We start from the raw sequence: 18,499 nt of genomic DNA, 5'->3' as shown, positions 1-18,499 counted from the left end.
CATACCTGGAAACTGCATTATTCTACCTTCATACTAGACTTCCTGTTTGGCTTAGTATATTGAATTTTAGGTTGCAAGTTATTTTCCCTAAGAATTGTGAATGAATTGTGTAATTTTTCCTCTAGTGCTATGGTTTAGATTTCTAGATCTTTCAGATTCCAATTCCTTTGAGTTTTTTTAATCTCTAAAAATACTCAAGGTCTTATTTTCATCCACCCCAGTTGTCCTGAAACTTCCCCATGCTAGGCTTAAATGCTATTTTTCTTATAGAAATTCCAAAAATAATAACTATAAGACTCTTTAATTATTGCAAGGGAAATAATAATGAATTGGTTGATCAAATCTGAGAGAAACAAATCTAAATGGTTCCTCACATTCACCCTTCAATCTTAATTTCCAGAGCACATCTGCCTTCTGTAAGACTTTGACCTTGGGGTTACAGATTTTTAGCTATACCATCCTCAACTTTCAATTAAACAATAATATGATAGCAACTGAGTTGCCGGACACTCAGACAAAGCCTCTGTGTGTTCCCAAGCTCCACACCCAATGTCTCTCTCTCCCTGATGGGACCAAGTCACAATTGTGTTCTGGCCAGTGATGACAAGTATAATAATGTACATCGTGTTCCCCAGTTAAGGGTCTGGGTTCTATCCAACTCGCAGTATTAAAACTCACCCTGTAGGAGACATGCTTCTGCTGCTCAACTTCCTGGGACCATCATGGATTGTAGCTCCTGTGATATTCCCATCACAGAAGGAAGGGGTGAGTGCAGGGCAGTGAGATGCTAGAGTTCTAGCAAAAGGAGATACTCAGTGTAAGAACATGTCAGTGTGATGTGTTAAAGATAACCAGAGTTGAACAGTCAAGTGTTAAGCAGGGGTTTATTCAGGAGCTATTGCAATAGGAGAAAAGTGATCTAAGTATAAAACTGGGTTCAATGTCCAATGCAATATGGACAGGTGGGAATTTATAGCCTAGCCAAGAAAAGGTTGCAGGAGTCGGTGGGTGGAAAATTACTGAGGGGGGTCATATCAGAGTGTAAAGGGGAATTCTGGCCAAACCAACTTGACTGGATTCTTGCCAAAGTCAGGCCTGAAGATCAGACATCACCTGGGGGATAAAAGGGCACAAGGAATTTGATCAGCTTTCAAATGTGATCAGGTGGGGGATTCTTGGTAAGGTGATTGAGCAAGATTCTTGTGTAATAGGTGCAATCCAGAAGTGACATGTTTATTTTCAAAGATGCACATCTGAAACATTTAATGTTCTAATGCAATGTTACATCCTTTCTTTTAAATGGACCCTGAAGTCCAAAGGTCAAGGTCTAATTGGGAAGAGGGTTCAGAGGATCCAGCTAAAACAGATCAAGAAAGGGCTCTGTCAGATGTCAGCATGTTGCAGCGAGAGTCCTCATTCTGTTTCTGAGTCAGCTGTGCAGAGACCAGGACCACACACATTGGGGCAGGCCCCACATTAGTGGGAAACAGCTTTGGTAAAAGAGATCCTGAATCCTCTGCTTTAATGACCAGGCAGTCACATCATCAACCATTTTGTTTTCTGGTGGTTTGTTAAGAAAATGAAGAAAATCACAAACCCCACCATCTGTTTAAACCATGCTGTCACACTACCTGGCACACAGCGTGGTCTCTGTAGTAAGCAAAGTTCACTTCTCAAGTGTATTGGCCCCTTGACAAGCTAAAAATCTGATTTCTGTTCCTGCTGAAGTCCTCAGAGCTTCTAGCCTTGGTGAATCGCAGTTCTTTCTCGCCTCTCTGCTCTCTCCTTTCTCTCTTTTGCTCTCTCTCTTCCTTTCTTCCCTCATCGACTTCATTTCCCAAACAAGGCTAAGAGCACTACAAAATGCCTACAGGATTTTTTTTTTTAATTTCATCTTTTTTTTTTAAAGATTTTTTTTTTTATACAAGCACTGGATACAGTCAGAAGCACGGGAGGGTGAGAGGATTCACCAGAGCCAGAGCGGGGAGCAGAGCAGGCAGAAGGACCAAGTACACTGCTGAGGGGAGCAGCGGGCGCGGCAGGAGAGGTCTGCGTGCCATGTGGGACCCTCGCCGGTGGCCGGGGATCGAACCGGCGCTGCACAGGCTGCTAGCAGCTTTGCAGCCCAGCGCTCAACCACTGCCCCACCAGGGGAGGCCCAGGATTTCTTTTTTAACTAAAAATGGTCCCCACTATTAAAATTGTTCCCTGATGCTACTAATTCCAGTAAAGCCTGACATGTGAGGCTGTAGACTTGGTCTCATGGAAGCAGGGGTTGCAAGATATAAACCCCGAAGGCAGGGCATCCAGGAATGCAAACAAGGGACTTGTTGCATCTCTTGGACTCTACACTTTGATAACAAAGTGTCTTTGTTATCACACAAAGTGTTATTTTGCATTCTAATTGCAAAGGCCTTCAGCCTTTATGCATTTGGAGCATAGCGGGTTACAATCAGAGTCATAATGGGATTCTAACCTCTTCACAAATTATTTTGACTGTTATTTCATTGCAATTGGTTTAAAAAAAAAAACACAAAGCCAAAAAAAAAACTAGATCCAACAAACACTTTGATTAAAGACAGTCTATTTCAAGAAACCCACTGTGGAGGCTGTTTTGCTATGATATTTTAAATATTTTATATGGTTTAATTTAATTTTATTTTTTTGCTAATTTTAGGGAATTGCAGTGTTCAACTTGATCACTTGGTACTTCATTTGTATTATGAAAAATTTTCAACATACACAAAATTGAAGAGAAATTTCTCTTTTTTGTACCTAGTTTCATTCACTGGTAACATTTTCCTTTCTTATTTAAACTTCATCCTCATTCACCCAGCCCCACTAACCCACACACACTTTTGGTGGAAGGAGGGAGGAGAGTCAGAAGTTTGCAAATCACAGCTCAGCCATCCTATCATCTCATCTGCAAACTTGCCTGCACAGTACACTGTATTGCTGACAAATCACAATTTTCCTAAGTGACCACAATGCTAGTATCACACTTACACTTCATCAATAATTCCATACTTAATGTAATTCTCAGTGTTCTCGGTATTCAGGAATTCAAAATGGCATCATAGGGAAGAACTCAGTTGGCAATTCATTTACTATTGCAAAAATTACAAATTGCACATTTACCTGCTAATTTTTTCTGACTATTCATAGTGAATTTTAGAAAAAACACAGAGTTGTTGTTCTATTTAAAAATGGCTAAGGAAAGAGGATATTGAAACTTTCTCCTACCCAATTTTATATATTTACAATCTGTTCTGTGAATACTCAAACATTACTAACATTCTGCACACAATTTCAAAAATACCTTCATGTTTTGTTTACTGAGGTGGAGAATAAGAGGACCCCAGGGGACTTGAGGCTTTAGAAATAGTGATGTATCTTCATGCAGTGCCAATTTTAGTCCAATGTATTATGGAATACTCATTTTTTTAAGATTTATTTACTTGTGCATACAAGAGCTGGGGTACAGGCCAGAGATGCGGGAGGTGAGAGGATTCACCAGAGACAGAGAGGGGAACAGAACAGGCAGATTGACCAAAATACACTGCTGAGGGGAGCAGCAGGTGAGACAGGAGAGGTCTGCCTCACCATGTGGGTTGCTCCCTGGCCGGCCTGGGATCGAACTCGTGCTGCAGAGGCTGTGGGTTACTTCATAGTGGGGTGCTTAACCCCTTGCACCACCAGGGAGGCCCTCAATCTTTCATTTTTAAATAAAACAGTGCTTTTAAATAAATACCATTCTTCCTTATCTGGGCAGTTTTCTGAGACCCTGCTAGATATGAGTTCAGTCATCTCTCCTCTTCCTCCCACAAAGGAAAGGTCTGCTTTGCTGGGGAAGCATGAAAAGAATACTGAGGGAAAGGATTAATAACACACAGCCCATGATATTGAGGGCTATCTTCATTAGCCAAATGCACTTCAATGAGTTTTCAGATAAGAAACTTGCTTTTACTTATACCATCCATATACAACATGCAAAAACGCAGGCAACACCCTAGCCAGTGCATTTCATCACATCAGAACTGAATTCTGCTATGTTGACCAAAATAATTACAAAATCCAACAGTCTAGAAATTAGTATACTATCAAAAATACATCCATCTACATTTCTTAGGCATAACAAGTGATTTTATTAGATTTTTGGTGCAAAAAATCCCAGTGTTCAAGTGTTTCGGGAATTGCGGTTTTTGCTTTCTGTTCACAATGGCTGATTGGTATGAATTTGTAATTATCCGCAAAGAAATCAATGGTCAGAATGTCTTTAGCACACACTGGGCAGAGACGACGTACTGGGTACAGGTAAAGGTAGAATAACTCTGAGAAGCACTAAAGAACTCGGAGTTGTACGTACATTATGGTTTTCAGAGCTGGGCATTCAACCTCTTCTACTTTTTGCCTTGCAAAATATAATGCAAGTTATAATGCCTTTATGAATATTTTATGCTATTTAAGACTTGGTCTTAACTTTTTAGCGATATGATTTCCTTTTACTTCAAGCCCATTGGGACTTTGTAGAACAGGACAGAACTAAAATGTCTGAAATATTTGCTTTACTATGAGTTTGAAGATGGAAAAGCTCTAAGTACTCAGGGCTTTCAAAGATTTTAGATTTGGAATTTTTGTTTTACTCTGCATATAGCAAATGCAACTTATTGATTATAATATCAGTATTTTCAGTTCAGCCAGTTTTAGCTTTCTATAATTATGGGAGAAAACTGTGGTTGCAAAGTGCACTTTAGTTATGGAAAACATTTTTAGCATGCATTTATGCTTCCTTAGTCATTCAAATTAGTTCACATGCACAGATAATACACTAATTTGAAATAAAGAGTACTGTTTGAGTCTAGAAAATAAGCCAGGAGCAATCTAGGGTTTAAATTTTATCCAGATATTCCATAAAATAATTCAAGCATAGATAATTGAGAGCTGGCACCATATGTAAACAGCTGTGATTATGAATTTTTCAGAAACCTCTTTAAAGCAAGTAGCTATATTTTTCTTTTTATTAAAGTTATCAGCATGTGGGATTTCATTGTCGTTAAAGCATATTTTTGAATAACAAAATTAAAAAATCATCTTCTCTCTCTCCAAAGAAAATTGTGGAAGCTGCCATATGCAATAACAAAGCCGGAAATGTCTAATGGAGAGAAAAAACCATGCCTGTGAAATCATGGAAAGGAGATAAAGGCTCCTCAGGGAATTGTTATAACCAGAGGGTAGGATTTTTATAAGAGGATAGTGACATGGGCCTGGGGTTGTGAGCAGAGAAAATTATGACATTTTCTATTCATTACATGGACAGCTTAGGTCCAAAGTTAAGCAAAGGTGGTCTGTTATTTGGAATTACTGAATTCTGGTCATTGTTACCCCAGTAACCACCACAAAGATTGGATCACCATGGTTTCCAAGTGCATAGTTTTGGGTAAATAAATGATTGAATCAATAATTATTCTGTATTATATGTTTCATAAGCCATAGGCCCTATATTTTTACAAGCACTGCATTACTCATCCCCTCTTTGCAGTTATTATCCTCAGGAGCCCAAGGTACATTAGCAGGCAAGGGGTGTCATGGGATCAGGCACGGTGACAGACCCGTGAAGCAGCAACACTGACTAGAGAGCTCCCACCAACCTTTGTGGGCCTCACTGAGGAAGCAGGTGCAGGGGACCTGACAGCCAGTTCAGCCTGAGGCCATTGCAGTAATATTTTAGACACCTTTTCCCACCACCTACCAGCAAAGTCTGAATTCACAGTGGAGGGGCAGATAAGTCAGTGTGACCCATTCTGGGAGTGTGAAGCACAGAAGAATATGTCAGAGAGGGTGGCACCCATCCCCATCCTGCCACCCAGCAGCTGAGTGCCCGGGAGCAGCATCCTCTTACTTGTCCATTCCCAAGTCATGTTTTATCAAATCACTTGGGGAACTTTGAGGCCTTGTCTACCACAGACTACCTGAAAGAAAAAAGGATTCAGAGATCATGTAGCCAAATCCCTTATTTTGTGAATAAAGTAAAACTGTCAGAGGCCTTGAGGTTTTTTTTAAACATTTTTTTTTTTTTTTATTTTTATTTTTATAGGCATGTTTTTATTTATTTATTTGTTTGTTTGTTTGTTTTGTTTATACATGCACTGGGTACAGTCAGAAGCACGGGAGGGTGAGAGAATTCACCAGAGCCAGAGCGGGGAGCAGAGCAGGCAGAAGGACCGAAGTACACTGCTGAGGGGAGCAGCGGGCGGCAGGAGAGGTCTGCGCGCCATGTGGGACCCTCCTCCGGTGGCGGGGAGCAGCCGGGGATTGAACCGGCGGCGCAGAGGCCGCGGGCAGCTTCACACCCAGCGCTGAACCGCTGCACCCGGGGAGGCCCAGGCCTTGAGGTTTTGCTTTAAATTCTGACAAAATAATAGCTTTGCACTGTCCAGATTTGAACCTGGCCTCACTTCCTTTCTTCTCTCTCCCTCTCTTTCTCTCTTCCATTTTTCTTAGTGTATCCTCCTGACTGATTAAAAGATAATTTTTTTAAATACAGTAAGTTAGTAAAGTAATCCTAGCTTTGGTGTTTTTTTAAGAATTATAAAAAACAGGGTAGAAAGGTAAGTTAAATATTTCTGAAAATTTGATCATTGGGTGGCAGGACAAAAAAAGCTCCCTAAAACTCAAAGAACTGCCTTTTCTAGAAAAAAGTGTGGAATTTTATCTTCTGTATAAAGCTCTTCTAGTTCTGACAGAGATTTCCCCTAGTGAGACTTATTTGACATGCAGGGGTGAGTCATTTGATAAATTATTACACCTAAAAATAAATGGGAGATGAATATCCCTATCTTAAAACCAGAAGGTTATATTAAAAGAAATTTACAATTTATCAGACACAATGTAAAAAAGTGGCTTACATAGTTTTAAAATAAATGGGAAAGAAATGCCACACAAATCAGAACAATGATATGTTGATACGCAATTGAATGAAAGGATGAAAATATTAAGCAAGAAAGAGGATACTTCATAATGATAAAAGGTAAGATATAAGGTGGAGGGCCTCCCCGGTGGCGCAGCGGTTGAGCGCGGGGTTGCGAAGCTGCCCGCAGCCTCTGCAGCCGGTTCAATCCCCGGCTGCTCCTCGGCCACCGGAGGAGGGTCCCACATGGCACGCAGACCTCTCCTGCCGCCCGCTGCTCCCCTCAGCAGTGTACTTCGGTCCTTCTGCCTGCTCTGCTCCCTGCTCTGGCTCTGGTGAATTCTCTCACCCTCCCGCGCTTCTGACTGTACCCAGTGCATGTATAAACCAAACAAACAAACAAATAATAAATAAATAAATAAGACATGCCTCTAGAAAATTAAAAAAAAAAAAAAGATATAAGGTGGAGAGATAAAGAATAAAAATCTTTACTTACAAAACAACAAAGGATCTAAATATATGGCCTATAGGTAACACAAGGAAATGCCAGGATAATAGCAAGAGATATTAATTTACTTCCACCAGACTTCAGAAATTAAATACACAAAAATAGTAACATTGTTTAAATACAGTTAATAATTTGACCTAGTTGGATGTATATGGAACGTTGTTACCCAATAACATAAACTATACCTTTATTTCAAATGCCCAGGTAATATTCCCCAAATTCAGCCCCTAAATTCATATTTATATCACAAAGAAAATGTCAACCAAATCTAAAATCCAGAAGAAACACAGACCACATGGACAATCCAGTAGAAATATGGTAATGATATATACTAAGTACTCTCAAATAATACTTAGCCAGAGTAACTCCAAACTACAGTGACACATCACTTAGAAAATAATGACAAATTACAGTAATACATAGTAAATTTACTATGCATATGACAGAACAATAATGAAGCAAATGTGCAAATCTGTAATTCATCACAAGAAATTTGAAAAAAATCTGAGATCAGAAACAGGGAAAATAAAGAAAAAAAAAATTTAAAAAATAAAAAGTTAGAATTGAAAATCAACTGTTATCAGTGGCTAACAAAGAATTAATCCTATCCAAAAAGAGGTCTGGCTTTGTCAGCCATTACGAGGTAAATTCTAAGCCCTTATAACGTCCTGCCAGAGAAAACTGTCCTTATTTGGGTTTTTTCTTTTGTTGTTGTTGTTTTTGTCACACCAGACAGTTTAACAATGATTCATGGCATGGTTTTAGATCACACAATATCTGTTCTACACTAGGTGTAAAACAGACCAAAAGTAAGGCATGAGGGCAGTCACCATTCTGTGTGACCAAGCCCTAGTAAATTGCTTGGATATCAAGGTTCAGGTAGTGGCCCCCGGCTGGCAATACCCCGCACGTACTGTCACTGATGCTTGCAGGGAGAATTCAGCGCTGGCCATGACTCCACCCTAGGAAAAGAAAGTAGAACCTCCTTGATTGGACTGCCTCATTTTTCTCTTCTCTTGGGTGACTTTAATCTGTGTACTTTCACTGTAATAAAATAGTAACCACAAGTCTACAGCTTTCTGTGAGTTCTGCGAGTCCCTCTAGTAAACTATCAAAGCAGAGGGTTATCTTAGGAGCCCTGAACTTACATTGGTGCAGAGCGAGAATGGTCTGTCTGTGGACTGCTCCCTAACTCTGATTCAAGAGAAAAATCACAAATACACAGAATGCGCAATGAGAAAAGGGAATATGAACGCAGTAGTAATGCTGCAGGGGGCTTGGTGAGAAGGATCCTTGGAGAGCTGTGTCATAGACGCTGCAGCTCTTTCCCCATATCTGCACCGGGAGACTCTGGGTCCTGCCCAGGGAGGCCTCTCTAGAGAGAAAGCAACTCCTCCCCAAATTGTTTTCTTCACAAGCTTAATTTATTTCCCACTTCTCTGCTGGTAAATTCATGTTTTCAAAATGAAAATATAAATTTCTGCTCCCAGGAGGTACAAATACAATCTTTGTTTTTCTATAAACATCAGAATTGAATCACTTTACTCAATTAGTCTAAAAGTTGAGCACTTTGAGGAATATAAAGTTCTAAATAATTGCAAATAAAATAGAGCAAATTCATAATGGATTTGGCAACATTTGAAATAGTCCATCACTTCCTCAGGTTAAAAGCCTGTGCGGAAACTCAGAGGCTTCTCTCTGAAAAGTTGATGACTAGAATTTTGCTGGGCAAACAGTGACTGGAAAACCTGTTGGGTTGGGATGAGGTATTGGTCACGCACAGGAGCAGATGGGGCAAGGCCCCTAAGCTGTGTGGACACATTGTTAGTCTCCTACTTAGAAGGTAAATCCAGCGTTCTTGGTTTTCCTTGTTTCTGAGGATAAAGGCCCAGCTAGAAGACTGGATAGAGGGAAAAGTTAAGGGCAGTGGCTGAGGAACTGGTCCAAATGTCCCAGGTGCTAGAGTCCATCTAACAAGGAGATCACAAGGAGGCCAACGAGAGGAGATCTTTGTAACAGAATGAACCAGTCCACCACTCCTGGAGGACTGTTATTGGTGAGGATAAAGCAAGGGGCAGAAATGGGATCCATGTACTTGTGGGGATAAAGAGTGCCTGGCCCAGGAGGAAACCCCATTCCCAAGCTCACTAAGAGATACATATCCAATTCAGCCATGCGGGGTAGAAGCAGGAGGTGATACAGATGGGTCAAACTTCTGTGGGGAGTTGGGGTGGGGGGAAATGAGGGTTTTCTCTAAGCAACCAAAGGTGTCATTATATACCATCAGTTCTCCAATTCTCTGACACCAAGTGGCTGTCTAAACACCCAGTCTAAATGTTAGGGAAAAATGATGTCCTAAGCTAATCCCATACAGGCTTTGTGGACTCCACTCCCAGTCCAGACTAAATCCATCAAGACATTGGGAAAGACAAATCCCATCACCACCAAAGGGAAGGTGGCTGGGACCTGAGGGTGGAGTTAAGCAGCCAGGTTGGGTATAAAAACCAAACACGTGGGCCTTGGGGGGCTCGCTGTCACTCGCCTCCTGGCTACACAGCTCCTGGCTTGCAGCAGCTCTCAGAGCACCATTTGGGATTCCTGATTGGCGGATCGGGTAGGACTCATTTAAAACTTTGTCTCCCACTTTTCTCCCTGAGCTGTACATTTCCTCATTTCCCCTTCCCTTGTAAATAAACCTTTTATTAACCTTTCACGTGTGCCTGCACTAGAGCATTGATAAGTCCTTTTAAGCGCGCGGGTGACCCACAGTCAGGAACCCCGTTTTGTATCGGGGTTGCTCTACAACATAAACACCTAACACTACACCAGAGTGAGCACAGATTCTATACATTAAGGACCCAGTCCCACAAGCTTGCTCCCACTTCAGAGAGCAGCCCCAAGTGTTTCTATCCAATTGACTACAATTCAGGGAATTCTATGACCCTCTCCTCAGGTTCAAGGACTTGCTAGAATGACTCCTCCAAGAACTCAGGTTGTGTTTTACTTGTATTTTTACTTGTATTTGTTATTAATGACTCAAGAACAAAATGGAAGGGAAGCCTAGGAAGAGAAATAAGAGGAGGTTCCCCCAAGCTTCCATATTCTTTCTTGGACCACCACCTACAACCCCATTACATTGATGTGCACACCAAACCAGCAGATCTCCAAATGCTACTGTTTAGGGGTTTTATCAAGGTTTCATTACATAGGAACGATTGATTAAATCATTGACCATTACTGATTGGATTCACTCTGTCTTCCCACCTTCCTGGAAGTTGAAGAATTGGAGGTTGGGGCTGAACACTCTAATACCCTTATCTCCTGGTCAGTTTTCCTGATGACCAACTGTCATCCTAAAGCACTGCAGGGGTTCCCACCTTGAGCCAGCTTATTATTGTATGAAATAAGCTCTATTATTCAGGAAATTCCAAGGGTTTTAGGAACTCAGTGTCAAGAACTGGGAACAAAGATCAAATCATTTTTTTTTAACCATAACCTCATGTACCCACATAAATGTAGATAAAGACCTCTTCCCGATCCACATCTAACTTCTGTACAGATCTCTTGAAGAGTGGAGAATCCACCTCACAGTGGTTTCAAGGGCCAAATTATCCTGCCCTGGGAGCCCATGGGGCAGAATCCCACATGACACTTCAAAAATGTCCCCCGCCAAGGTTGACAGGTAGATCTATTGTGATAATTATATATTTAACAACCTAACTTTGACAAGACCCACATTAAGAAATACATTTTGGCATCTTGAATTTGTTCATTCTTGCTGTCATTAGGTCAAATGCTCTTTCACCAAAACCTCCTTAACTTTTTAGGAGTGATTTTCTGATGTTTTCTATTTTATTGCCCATAATGTTATTCTTTTGTTATAAAGATGCTAGTTGGACTGTTTAAACCAGGATTAAAAGTTCATTCCTTATAGTGTAGCACTACTTTTTATAATAGGAAAATGGAGACATTCATAGGTGTTTTCTGTGAACAAAATCAGGGAATTTTGCTATGAGTTTTTTTTAGTTCCATTTCTTTATGATAAAGTAATGATCCTCCTTGGTGAAATCTGAAAGTTGCTTTTTTTTAAGAGTTTTTATTATTATTTATACAAGAACTGGGGTACAGGTCAGAGGCATGGGAGGGTGAGAGAATTCACCAGACACAGAGCTGCGAGCAGAACTGGCAGAAGGACCGAAGACTCTGCTGAGGGGAGCAGCGGGCAGCAGGAGAGGTCTGCCGCACCATGTGGGTTTCTCCCTGGCAGGCCGGGAATCGAACCCACACTGCAGAGGCTGCAGACCACTTCACAGCACTGCGCTCAACCCGCTGCGCCACCAGGGAGGCCTTGAAAGTTTTTTTTTTTTTAAACAATAGATATTTAAAGTAATGCATTGGGGTGGGGGGTTGGGAATAAAGTAACACATTTGCAGCCCAAAAACTTCTAAATGTACATTTCACAAAAATCCTTTAAGGAGAGCTACAGCCACAGATTTCCACTACAATGTTATTTCTTCACCCATTCTTTTCTTTCCCAAATAACCTCTTTCAGATATGGCTCAAGGTAGAATTTATCCTGAGATCTTCATATTTTTAGTCACTGCTCTTTTGGTAAGATAAGTTTAATGGTCAGGTCCAATGCTCTCTTAATGCAAAACATTCATATTGTGAAGATCTCAGGACATATTTTTATGGTTTCTTTTCTATGCTTTTCCTATATATTGTATCATCTCACACTAACCCCAGCTTATTGCACCCTGCTGCATTGTAATAATACCATCTTCTGGTACCTTCCAACCACTGGCTTGCTGCTACAACAGCTGGCCTACTCACCAGTTTGATCCAAGACCCAAAATCTTTCTATTTTAGTGATTATTCTTTCAGATGTCAGCTGACATTCTTTCAGATTCTCTCAGCTCCCTGATACTGGGCTAAAGAAGGAGGGACTTGTCATAGAGTGGCAGGAACTATCAGGGGAGTCTTGTGGTTTCTGGGAGACTAAATAAGGAAAGACCATTAGAAGGAGGGACAAAGGATTTTCACCCCAAGACTTTGTACCTTATTTTTGTACCATTCCTCTGGTCAATAGTGCATCAAGTGCCCCTCCAGTTACAGCTATGACTGTATCTGGGGACAATGGAGCCTAGGAATCCCCATTCACCCATCCCCCTTCCCTTGTTCTAGTCAACGGCTTTGACAAATACCCACACACACAATGCAAAATCCATAAACAAGAATCTTCCCTACCAGGTGTCATGATAATGTATAAAACTTTAGTATATTAGGAGAATATAACACTGGCCCAGGGACAAGCTTATAGCGGATAGGGGGTGGTTAGAAAGGCCTGGACCTCTATACCCCCACCCTTGACAGAGCCTAGATTTTTGAGAGGCAGCAGTTCCAAGCAGTGAAGAGAGCGTTTTCAACAGAAAGTGGGAAGGGTTATGGCTGTATTTTCATGTTTTTATATGATGTGAAACTGTTTAACATCATCAGGTGAAATTAAGAGCTCAAAGTTCTGTACAACAAGGGCTACTAAATATGTTCAAAGCGCACTGTTGGTAATTTCCAGAACATAAAAACAACCCAAATGGCCACTATACTTGTTGTGGTCTGAATGTGTGTCCCCCACCAAATTCATATGTTGAAATCCTAACCCTCAAAGGGTTAGGCATTAATTTGTAGGTGGGGGCCTTTGGGGTTGAGTAGATCATGAAGGTGAAGCCCTCCTGAAGGGGATTAGTACTGTTATAAAAGAAACCTCAGAAAGTCCCCTAGCCTTTTCCACCACAAGTGAAGAGAACCCTCACTTGACCATGGTGGCACCCCGATCTCTGACTTCCAGCCTCCAGAACTGTGAGCACTACACTGCTGCTGTTCGCAAGTTACCTAGTCTGTGCTAGTTTGCTACAGCAGCACAAGCAGACTAAGGATAGCATTGACGTCATGACGACTCTACGGGAATGTGGCAAGCAGGGATAAAAAGTGCATGCACCACAAGAGGGGAAAGAAGCAACTCACACAAGAAGATAATGCTATGATTTCATTAATAAAAAGCTCAAAAACAAACCATCTCAATTTAAAAAATGGGCAAAGGGTCTGAATAGAAATTAAGCCCATAATTATCGAAGAAATGCATGAGATTCTAAAATTAAAAAGACAAACGATAACAAATGTCAGTGAAGATGTGGATAGATTGGAAGTCTCATACACTGCTGGTGGAAGCCACTTTGGAAGTCAGTCTTGTGGCCCTCCAGGTGTTAAACTGTTTCTAAATAATCCAGCAATTCCATTTCTAGGCATATGCCCAAGAGAAATGAAAACATATGTCCATACAAACACTTGCACATGAATGTTCACAATAGTCATAACAGCCAAAAAGAGAAAGCAACCTAAGTGTCCATCAAGTGATGAACAGATTTTCAAAGTGTGGTATATTTATAGAGTGGAATATTATTCAGCGAGAAAAAGTACTGATACATACTATAACATGGATGAACCTTGAAAACATGTGGAAGAAACCAGACACAAACAACTATATGTTGTATGATTCCATTTATATGAAATGTCCAGAACAGGCAGATCTAGAGAAACAAAGTAGATAGGTGCTTGTTGAGGGTTGGGAGGGGAATGCGTGGGGGAAGGAGATAGGGATTGACTGTCCATGGACATGGGGTTTCTTTGGGGAATTGATTGTGGAAATGGTTGCCCAACTCCTTGAGTTTCCTACAAACCGCTGCATTGTGTATCTAAATGGATAAAGTGTATAGTGTGTAAATTATACTTCAAAGTTGTTTTCTTTAAAAACAAAACAGAAAAACTTATCAAAGGGACAAACTAAAGGGTAAAAGGATAAAGTCAGAGAAGATATTCTGAGAGCTGGGGTTCTGAGAGCTCAGGACAAGGGAAAATTAGAGAACAAGTCCCATGGTATTATTTTAGAAATCCAAACAGAGATAGACAGAAGAGCACTGGAATCTGCATGTTTCCTCTCTTTCTGCGCAGCTAGAATCCCAATGATCCATTAGCTGCAGGGGAGCGCCCTTGCATGCCTTCTCTGTGTGGAGTGAGCTAAAGCACTTCACGCCATCCCCCACGCCCCTGCTCTCCCCACCAGGAGTCAGAGCCCACATCGTGGGGTGCTGGAGTAGCCCCTTTTCACGCAGGTGGCCCTCTCGCTGGACAGACCCCTGTACCTCCCCCCACACTCCCACAAGTGCTCCAGAAGCTCCCTTCCTTCCACCCAGGTGGCTGGCCTGACCAAGCTGGAGAGCTGGAGCTGAGAGTCACCGTCATTGTCAGGACTCCCTGCCACCACTGGAGCTTCCCCACACTACTCAGAGCCTCTTCTTGTGAAAAGGGTGCCCCTCAACCCCACTCTGAGCAGTCCTCCACGCTTCCCCTCAGGCCCTGCAGCACCCACCGGCCTCTCACAGCTGCACCCTGGGCAGAGTGTCTGCAGGGGCCAGGGTTCAGGGCTCTTAGGAAAACAAGCTCCCTGGGGATGGTTAAGATATGTGAGGTTTTCCAGAACTTCCTTTACTTCACATGCTGCCCTGATAATGTGCTCTTTTGAGACAATCCAGTTCTGATATGGTTGAAGCATACATGTTTACTTCCTCGTCAGGACCAGAGGGAGCCATGCTTAGGTGGGATGGGAACAAGCTAGAAAGCCTACGGAAAACAGGAGCTTTCAGGGAAGCGGGGAGAGGGAAAGAAGTGAGGTGGGGGGGCTCACAAAGAGGCTTGTGGCAGAGCAAGAGGTAGAGAGAAATCACCAGGCCTTGGCCAGCTGTGGTGACCCAAGAGTGACCTTCCCAGCCCCAAGCACTGTAGACTTGGAAGGCCTTTGGCTTGGCCTTCTCCTCAGAGTTCCCAGTAGCTCCAGGTATCAGAATAAAGGGCAGGAGAGGAAGTCAGTGCCCCCAATCTCTCCAGACTCCCCCCTTCCTACCTAACATGTGGGGCTCTATCTTATCAAGCCCCCCTTACCACATCCTCTTAAGTGAAATGCTTCTTCTCTGCCCTCCGCTCCCACTCTACCTCTCAGACTAAAGCTGAAGAATAGATGTAACAGAAGAAAACAAATCTCAGTTCCCATGGTGCCCAGTAGTGGTGGGAGGGGCCTCTGTTCCCTGTGAAACCTTTCTGAAGCCACTGTAGGGCCCCACAGGCCCCTCCACAGGAGCCCTTGGGACAGCACCATGAGCTGGGGTCTTGGGAGTAGGGGGGGGCGCAGCATCTCTTTCTCATCCATTCCCACGAGGTCCCCACCTGGGTTCCTGCCATGTCCACATCTGGAACATTCTCCCAAGGCTAATGGGAGGCCCTCTCTCCCTGTTTCTGCTGTACATACTAGCCTCACTAGTACACACACACACACACACACCCCACTCCCCCAGGCCTGTAAGTGAGCAGATGACAAGAGGGGACATGCCTTTGCCAGAGTGGAGCAATCCAGCCTCCAGACGGGGCTTCCGGCTTTGTTCTCAGAGAGCAGCTAGAGAAATGGGCAGGGAGGACGAGCAGGGGAGGCTGACCTGGTTGCGGAGGGCAGCAGGGAGGTCAGTTTGTAATCAAGGTACTGGCTCCTCTTTTCCTGTTTTGGGGAGGGGGCCATGAGTGGGTATTGAGAGCACAAAACTCAGTGCTTTGCAGGGTCAGCGGCGGGCCTATCTTGGAGGGGCTGCACGTGCCTCTGTAGGGCAGCCCTGGAGAGGGTACTATTGCCGATGTATTGATTCAATTTAAATTCCATAGAGTACAAATGGACTTGTCAGCAAATCGTTGCCAGGAAGAAAACATAATACCTCTTTAAATGCCAAGTAAAATCAAATAGAGCAGAAAGGACCCAAAACTCCCACCTCCCTGGGAGCCCTCCCTCAGCCTGCCTGAGAGCCTGACCATCTGGGGGCTGGAGCAGGGGTGGGCTAGCTGGGCCAAGAGGGGGCAGTGATTCCTATCAAACCAAAACAAAGGAGGGCAAGCTGGCAGCACCCCCAAAGGGTGCAATTCCTAGTCGCGCCTCTGCTGCTGACCCAGGCTTTAGGGTGAAGTAGAAACCCTCCACCCTCCCAGGAGTGGAGCCAGGCCCCAAGCAGCAGTTCCCAAGTGACACATGGGGCCCTCCCTACTTAGGGCCCCCAGAAATAGCAGGGGAAGGCCTGGAAGGCAGTGGAGAGTTTATGTGCAGGTGGGATTATCGGTCAGTGAGGGGTGCCCATGATCCTGCCTCACCTGAGTCCCCACATTTAGGCCAAGGTAAAGGGGACACACAGGGGGGATCCTGCATCATTTCCTTTCTAAACAATGGATTAAGAGGCTTTTTAGGCTTTTTTTTCATCAGCTGTCACTATTCATTCCACCAGAAATTTTACATTTGCCTCTTTTTTTAGTCATAAAGTTCAAGTCCTCTTTAGTATCGCTCCCCAACCCAGAGGCCTCAAGAGCCTCTGAACAGTAACTGCTCCTGGGGCGTAGGTTCCAGGCCTTCCATGATGCCTTTAACTGTGCACACATATTCCTTTACACGGGGCACTGTCTTTTTCATAGCAGATGTCGATATGAATATAGTCACGCACTTTTTGCCTTTTGAGCAATGTCTTTAGGCTTTCTTCCTACCTATAGGGATGTGAAATCCTTCATTGTAGGTGTGGATCAGTTTTCATTTTTGCTTTCCCCCCATGGACGGCCATCAGGATGGCCCAGGTCCACTGCCCTAAACAATTCTGCAATAATTCTAGCACCTGGTGCCATGGCAACCTGGGGGCGTGTGTGGCAGCTGGCTGCTGTAGTAGGGGTTTTATCAAAAACTTTGTTTAGATTTTCCATTGCATGGTGATAATTAGCAGCAAACAGGCTTCTAGTCAGGTGACTTTAAATTCTGCACAATGCACCCCCGCACACACACATCTGCTTTATGTGTCCACTTCGTCCTGGTAGATGTTGAAGAAGAATTACATCAGTTTCCGTGAGTGCTGCCAATGTTTACTGCAAATTCATCGCTAAATCTTTTTTATCAACTATTAAGGCCTGCTCAGATTTTCTTCATCTTCTCTAGCCTGGCTCCCTTCAGCTCCTGAGGAGCTTCTCTCCCTCCACCTGGCCCTGGCCTGGGGCCTTCTCTCATCTCACCCAGCCCAGCCCCATGGCTCCACCCATATGCTGATGAGCCCACCCACCTCTCTCTGATTCCAAGGTCCAACACGGAGCCCTTCCCTGCGGATCTAGATGGGCCCAGGTGTCTGTTTACAAACTGAGTCTCTCCCAATCTGAACTTGGCACCTCCCTGCCCACTATCCCCTCAGCTCACCCCTCCTTCCCCATCTTGACTAAGGGCAGGGGCACCACACCAACCAGTCACCAAACACAGCCACCTTCATCCCCATCCCTGGCCCAGACTTCACAGCCCTGCCCCCACCACCCAGTCAGTGACTTTTGTTATCCTTGTTTACAGCTAAAACAAAAACAAAACACAAGTCTACAATTCTCCACCCCCTAGTCCACATCATCTTCCCTCCCACCCACATCATCTCCTGACTGGCTCCTTTCCCAAGATTTTCCTGAGACCTTTGTACGCTGTCCCCACCACCCCCAGTGCTGCCTTCTAGATCACATGTGTGTGGCGCCCCTCAACCCTCTTCTTCAGAGCATGGCCTAATGCTTTCACCTCTGCTTCCTCACCAGCAATATCTTTCTACTCTTCCCTGTGCTAAGCTCCAGCCCCGCCTATAAGAGCTAAGAGGCTCCCAAAGTTAGGGCCCTCTTAGGCACCTGTCCAGGACATGGCTCCTTCCTTATCCTCAGCCTATGACATCCTGCAGAACCCCTTCACATGTCAGTTCCTACTCATCCTTCTGGCCATCTTAAACACCACTTCTTTTAGGGAGCCATCCCAGGCCCAGGCCCATCCCACAAGGGTTAAGACTGAATCCAGAGACTTTCGTGGCTCTGGGGGCCAGCTGGGGGCTGCTGGGAGTTGACTGGGGTGTGTTGACAGTATGTTGCCGCCATTGGGATCTGACTGGGAGCCGTTGGGAGTTGACTGGGGGCTGTTGGCAGTTGACTAGGGGCTGTTGGCAGTT

General features: G+C 43.7%; 1 protein-coding gene and 1 pseudogene across 3 annotated transcripts in view; both read right to left on the bottom strand.

Annotated features, from left to right (window-relative positions):
* The window catches only part of MOBP (myelin associated oligodendrocyte basic protein), a 53,347-nt gene extending 34,893 nt beyond the window's left edge, over positions 1-18,454 (bottom strand). For all 3 annotated transcript variants that reach the window (XR_008551078.1, XR_008551082.1, XM_054693237.1), the window contains exons 1-2: positions 17,037-18,454; positions 679-1,113 (exon numbers count right to left, since the gene is read on the bottom strand). The gene's annotated coding sequence lies outside the window, so the exon portion shown is untranslated. The remainder of the gene's footprint in view (positions 1-678; positions 1,114-17,036) is intronic.
* Positions 11,747-17,564, bottom strand: LOC119237571 (cytochrome b-c1 complex subunit 7-like; annotated as a pseudogene).
* Positions 18,455-18,499: the final 45 nt, after the last annotated feature.

This window comes from Talpa occidentalis, unplaced genomic scaffold (assembly GCF_014898055.3).
Source record: "Talpa occidentalis isolate TD23 unplaced genomic scaffold, MPIMG_talOcc4v2.1 talOcc4.10, whole genome shotgun sequence".
Lineage (NCBI taxonomy): Eukaryota > Metazoa > Chordata > Mammalia > Eulipotyphla > Talpidae > Talpa > Talpa occidentalis.
The sequence above is the reverse complement of the archived record's forward strand: the minus strand, read 5'-3'. Positions and strand labels throughout refer to the sequence as shown.